General features: G+C 45.8%; 1 long non-coding RNA gene across 1 annotated transcript; it reads right to left on the reverse strand.

The window, feature by feature from the left end:
* Nucleotides 1-367: 367 nt before the first annotated feature.
* On the reverse strand, nt 368-1,293 carry LOC311324140. The gene is made up of 3 exons (XR_014630983.1): nt 881-1,293; nt 623-718; nt 368-507 (listed from the first exon to the last, which is right to left on the reverse strand). It is a non-coding gene; the product is annotated as an uncharacterized lncRNA (long non-coding RNA).
* Between the last annotated feature and the right edge of the window lie 5,468 nt (nt 1,294-6,761).

Consider the following 6,761-nt stretch of genomic DNA (forward strand, 5'->3'; position numbering starts at 1 on the left):
AGGGAGTGTTTAGTACTACATTAAAACAATACATTACCTAATTAAACAATGCATTAAAAGAACTGTACCACAAAGGAACCGAGCAAACAGGCTAACCTCACTGTTCACTCAAATGACATGAATTAAATCACAAATTTCCATTATAGTCTCCCAGATAGACCCAGAACAAACCCTTCTCCCAGGTACCCATATATGAATGAGAACACCCCGCCCCCTCGCTATTCAAACAGGTGATTGATTATTTAATTTACATTCATGGTCGTTGTGTGGGCAATCTTGTCCATTGAGCCAACAATTGTGCATCGTCCCCCTCAATGGACAGCTCGCTACCACACAATCCACTCCACTGGGACTACATGAATCACAGTTGCAGCTTGTCTAGAGGCTCATAGCAAAACATTTCACTGCTCGTTGCACTTGCAGTATGTGAGAAATATATTTGTCATGCGCAGACAGAGGATGATTGAATGGAGCTCTGGCTTGTCCAAAGGCCTTCTAACTCAGTACCTGAAACATCACAGACACACAAAGTTAGTCTTATGAAAGACACAACTCCACAAATCCAGTTTGTATGCATTTTCACCAAATTGGACCCTGTGTGTGTGCGGGGGCGAGGTGTTACCTGTTGTGGTGGTGCTCCATCCCTGAACTACTATGACGGTAGTTCTGCAGATACGAGGGGTCCTCTGGACTTGGCTCCAGGGGCAAGATTCCAAATCTGTAATAATGATCAGCCATCAGTGACATTTGTTCATCATCTAGAGGTGGTTGCATGTGCATGACACTGACTGTGTTAGATTAGTGTGAGGAGAGTGAATACAGCATAACCTCCCAGTAGTGTGTGTGTGCGTGCGTGCATGTATGTCTATGTGTGCTTTACCTGACCATGAGGGGGCTGAGCGTGGCAGTGTCTCAGAAGAGAGCATCTTCTCTTGGGTTTGTTCTGGGTCTGGAGAGCAGATTTTGTTCTCTGTAAAGCGCATTGTGTTTCCTCTGGGTATGAAATGTGCTATACAAATAAAGCTTTGCTTGATTGATTGATTGATTTTGGTTCCTGATTGTGGGCAGCTGTTATCTACTGTCTCTTGTTGGGCAAATGTGCAAATGTTAGGATTTGCAGTGTCTTATCAAAAACTGTGCAGAAGTCCCAAAAACACTGTGCCTTGTGGCTGCTCAATCTTGATCGCTCTTCTTGTCAGCTGTGATTTTGGTATGAATTTCCTGTCTGCATCTCTCTTCTGAAACCGGAAGGCATGAATCATGAAGGATGTGCATGGGTGATTGAAGAGAGGGGCAGGATTTGCGTAGACAAGGCAAAGAGCCATGTTGTCGTCGTCTCCAGATATTCCAACAACTTCCACACACTGTTCATCCTCTGTGATGAATGCACGGTCCTTCTCCTGGCTTGACCTTTTCACGTTGTGTGGTTTGACATGCATGTTGAAATTCCTTTCCTGCAGTCTTTTAGCCACCTGCTTGATGGGATTGTTTCCAGACCGCACCAGCCGCTTGACGCCATGAAGGTAGTTTTCAAACTGGAATGCACTGCAGTTGTCCAGTCCGCCATATTTCTCTGCCTCAGCAGTAATGTGAACCAAACTGTGCAGATTGTACACCATGAAGTCATCGCCGTAGAGGAGTCTAGCTTGCGCAACAAAGTACTCCAGAAGCTCGTGGGCGTAGGTACTGTAGACTTTCAGGAGTTTTGGACACGCCAGAATGCCCATAGCGACACTGAACACCATGAAGTGTTTGTATAGTCTATCATCCAGAAGACCTTTCAGCACAAGTTTTCCAGTGTAGAGCATGAACTGGCGGAATTCTGTTGCTTTCCATCTCTCCACATGCTCAATCGATCGAGGCGACCTTGCAAAGTCTGATGGGATGCTGTTCTTGAGCTCACGCATTCTGTTGCCAAGTAATCCACATTGCTGGGCAGACATTCTGACACTTCGCTTTCCTTTTCTGGTCCAGGTGAGGAGCAGTTTCTTCATAACCCCAAGGCAACTCTGGTGCATGTAATCAATGGGGAATGCTGCAACCATGTCAATCGGCAAATCGGATAGTGGGGTGTCACCTCGATGGTGTAGCTCTTGCGTTTTGTTTCTAAAGGAGTGATTGTCCCTCAGAATCAGGCCATCTACTTTTGGGAATGTGACTCGACCAGTCACATAAGCACCCTTCTGCTCACACTTGTCACATCCATAATACCCAGTGCAGTATTTCGTGTTCCTTACAAGTGCGCGGGCAGGAGCATCACAGACAATGCATCGGACTTTAACCTGGAGCCTCTTGCCCCTGAACAGAAGGCCATTACTCATCGCAGCATTCAGGTCGGCAACCACCTCCTTCAAAAAGTCCAAGTCTTTGGGTTTGCTGTCCCCAGCAGTGAGAACTATAGGGAAGATCTTGACAGGATGAAGCTGGACAGCGCAGAGAACAGGCCACATACTTTGGCCTGAACTTTTGAACAGTGGTAGGCCATCCACATTAATGGACAATTCAACCTCTGTGATGTTTTCAAAATCTCCATGTGGGTATTGCTCAAGTGTATCACGTAACTGCTTTTCAAGTGAAAGATGTATGTACTCCATCTCTGACCTCTTCTCAACAATAATGTCTCTGGGTGTTTGCATTACTGTACGGCTGGAGGAAGGCAGTTCTTGGTGGCCATGTTTTTGCAAGATCTTGAGCAATGCATCCAGGGCATTGAGCTTGACCTGATATGCATTTGTCCAGTCCCGCAATTCCTCACGCAGAGAGGCCGAATGATCAGAGTCTGTATCCTCTTGGGAATGTTCTGAGTCATCTTCGCGGTGATGATCCGAGTCATCCTCTCGCAGATGATCCGAGTCATCCTCTCTGCTGCCTGGAAGGGCGTCTTCATCCAAGCCAGGGACATCAATTCTCACCATCTCATCATCCTCCTCTCTGCTGCCTGTAAGGGCGTCTTCATCCAAGTCAGGGACATCAACTCTTGCAATCTCTTCATGATTATTATAGCTCTCCGCAGTGCCATCTATGGATTGCATGTGGCTGTGTTCAGCATTGTGGAGGGGCCGTTGAAACTCCCTAAGTTCCTTGAACATTTTGTGTCCAGCCCTCCAATGCCTTCTATACCGATTCCTTCTCTGTCTCCTTTCTTCCAAGTCCATCCTATAAAAAACACAAAAAAACAGAAGAGCCCTTTTAGAAATCTCAACATAACTGACAGACAATAGTGATTGTTTAGTTGGGGTGTTGAGTGTCGCGATATTTGATTTTAGTATACACGGTAGTTCCGGAAGTGGGGGGACAACGCACTGTTATGAACGGTGTTTCTGTACGTTCAGCCACCTACGACATGCTTGCTTTTTAATACATAAACAAACCTCTACGCATATTTAGAGTGTCCCTGTGGACAAATATCAACCCAGTGCATACTATTCAAAAGTCAATCCTTGTAAATATATTGCTAGCCGGCTAGTTATAGCTTATATGGCCAACAACACGTCGCGTAGCAGTGACGCGCCATACCCACAGACACAACGACGCTATTGTTAGCCTTTGCTAGGCGGCTAGCAATATTTTCAAGGCGAGTGACTTTTGTATATTACACAGTTGGTTGATGGCGAAAACTATGGAATACGTCAACAGGGACAATGCAAATATGAGGAAAAGAAATATATTGCTAGCCGGCTAGTTATAGCTTATATGGCCAACAACACGTCGCGTAGCAGTGACGCGCCATACCCACAGACACAACGACGCTATTGTTAGCCTTTGCTAGGCGGCTAGCAATATTTTCAAGGCGAGTGACTTTTGTATATTACACAGTTGGTTGATGGCGAAAACTATGGAATACGTCAACAGGGACAATGCAAATATGAGGAAAAGTGTAATTAAATCCGAAAAAAACAAACAGTTTCTGTCGGAGGTGGCCAAAAGTACACAATCCTACTGAACTGAACTCCAACACAAAGCCATGATGGCGGCGTATACATGAACTGCATGGTTTGACCAGCCAATTTTAGGCTGGCTAGCTTTAAAAGGCTTGCCAGTGATACGAATTCGAAGGCGTTACTACCGTGTGTATGAAAAACATTACATCTGTTAATGCAGTGGGCAACAATAGTTAAAAACACAGGGGTGCTAACGTTAGCTTCAATGCCAGCCTGTCTGTTGTTTGCCCGCCCGGATAACAGAAAACGTATAACGTTAGCAGGTTACTGCAGGTTAAAATATTGCTAGCCGGCTAACCAGCTATACTGTAGCTGGTTAATGCACACTGTACTGACCTGAATTCAACAGTAGTACTTGGTTGTTGTTGTTGTTCCTCTTCTTCTCTGTATGGTAGCGAGCGAGGCGCTGTTTCAGATGTAGGCGAGAAGAAGACGAAGCGCCGGACATCCGCTTGCATCGGTGTGGTGGGATCCTATTGGCTAACGTGTACTGTAGTTGTACTGTCATTGGTCACGTTTTAACAAATAACTGGCCAATGGCTCGGCGACTGAGGATTCAGGTGGGGCATTTAAACCCCCAGACCACGAAGAAAAATAAAGAGAGAGACGCAGACGAAGAAGAGAGAAGACGCAAACACGAAGAGAAAGACGCAAACCCGAAGAGAAAGACGAACGCGAACACAAAGAGACTAATTACTTTTACCGTTTCTTCGAAAAATGACTTCAAGGTAAGAGCGCACTAAGTTACATTTGTACATTACCAGCGCAGGCCTGCGTTAAAATCCACGTTAGCTAACGTAGCTGGTGGTTTGTTTTGTTAGTTAACTCTAAAATGGCCGCTGGACTGAGGGAAATGTGAATTGTTTGTTTGTTCGACTGATCACGTTGGGAGCTCGCTCGTGTCAGGCTTTCTAAGGCCATCACGAATCTTAGGCTAATTTTACATAGGCAACAGTGAAGGCGAAGCCAAGATAATGCTTTATATATTTGCCTGTAAAGTGGGAGACTGCCACCCACGAGGTCATCGCGGTGCCTAAACTAGCTTGTTGTTTCCCACACACACTTAGCCGCCATTGACCGCATCTGTCCTGGGCAGATGCCGGCAGAGAATTAAAAAAAAAAGGATAGAATAGTGGCGAGTCACTCATTACTTATCGGCTGTAATGACTTGTTGAATTGTTGTTTTAGTCGCTTCTTCCCCTCTGCCTACTTTCCCATAGGGTTATGTGTTTATAACCTGAATTTTTTTTGTTTATTGGGCAGACTGTATTGCAGTGTGGAGTTTCTGGGGGAGGACACTGTGTCGGTTGTCCCAGTATCCTGGCTCTCCAAAAAGGATGGGGTAAGAACATGTTTGTGTGAACAATGTTTCTGATTGCCTTTTCAATAGTACAGGGAAGCGGGTACTAACATGGTTTCACTCACAGTTGCAGATGTGTTCCTGGCCGATGAACAAAGTCAGCCAACGGATAAAGAGCTGCGTGGAACCTAACCCTGGCTGGGCGCTCCACAGAGTCCGGGTTTTCCCCAAGTCCACAACTGGTACTGTTTGCATTTTAAGCTGTTAAAAAATACTGACGGGGGGGAAAAAGATCATGACTCATTATTCTGAGGAAAAAGGATGGCTGAAATGTATTGATTATGGTACTTTATGCACACAGATCATTACGAAGGTGCCAGGCTCATGGCAAAAGTCTTTGAGCAGCAGTCGTCGATGGACGAGAGCCAGGACGTTAGAAAGAGACGGCGCAACACGCGCTATCACTCCAGTGACGAAGGTAATATACTAAAGTGCATTCAACAGTCCCAAAAGAGTAGTACTTTTGAAATCGTGAGCTAATTTAGTGATATTCCACTAGATATTCCAAGCCCCGGGCAGCCATTGGTCCCCACTATGACGGCCAAAGACCAGCAGTCGTCGATGGACGAGAGCCAGGACGTTAGAAAGAGACGGCGCAACACGCGCTATCACTCCAGTGACGAAGGTAATATACTAAAGTGCATTCAACAGTCCCAAAAGAGTAGTACTTTTGAAATCGTGAGCTAATTTAGTGATATTCCACTAGATATTCCAAGCCCCGGGCAGCCATTGGTCCCCACTATGACGGCCAAAGACCAGGTGCCGGAGTTGAAAGGCCTCTGCCAGCGGTCCAGTACAATCCATGTGTGCTGTACAATCCAGGTATGCATGTTTGTGTTGAAATGAAATGTCTATGCCTACTGCACACTGATAGTTGGACTATTTTTTATTTATTTTGAATACCATTTTACTCATCTTGCAGATTTTCCAAGCTTGTCCCATGTGAGCGAGCGGGGCCCACGCCCCATGTATAGCACCCCAGCCAGATCTTACAGCACCCCAGCCAGATCTTACAGCACCCCAGCCAGACCAGCCAGACCAGGTAAGAGTGGCATGTACTGCTGTGGTGTCTAATGCCAGAAGCCAAAGCCAACACCATAAAGTTTCCTGCTAATCCCATTCAGTTAGCTCTGTGATTGGCTTTTTTAGATTGAATACCATTTACTCATCTTGCAGATTTTCCGAGCTCATCCCCTGTGAGCGAAAACCATATGAGCCCAGGCCTCATGTATAGCACCCCAGCCAGACCAGGTAAGAGTGGCATGTACTGCTGTGGTGTTGTGATGTCTACCTGTTAATGTCTTAATTTATTTTCCTTCAAATGCCAGAAGCCAAGGCATGCTGCCAACACCATACAGTTTCCTGCTAATCCCTTTCCTTTATCCCTTTTTGTTTTTCAGTTAGGTCTGTGATGCCGTCGCCCAATAAAACGGCTCCAGCACCATTGACTCCGTGTAACC

Source organism: Borostomias antarcticus (genome assembly GCF_949987555.1).
Source record: "Borostomias antarcticus genome assembly, chromosome: 22".
Lineage (NCBI taxonomy): Eukaryota > Metazoa > Chordata > Actinopteri > Stomiiformes > Stomiidae > Borostomias > Borostomias antarcticus.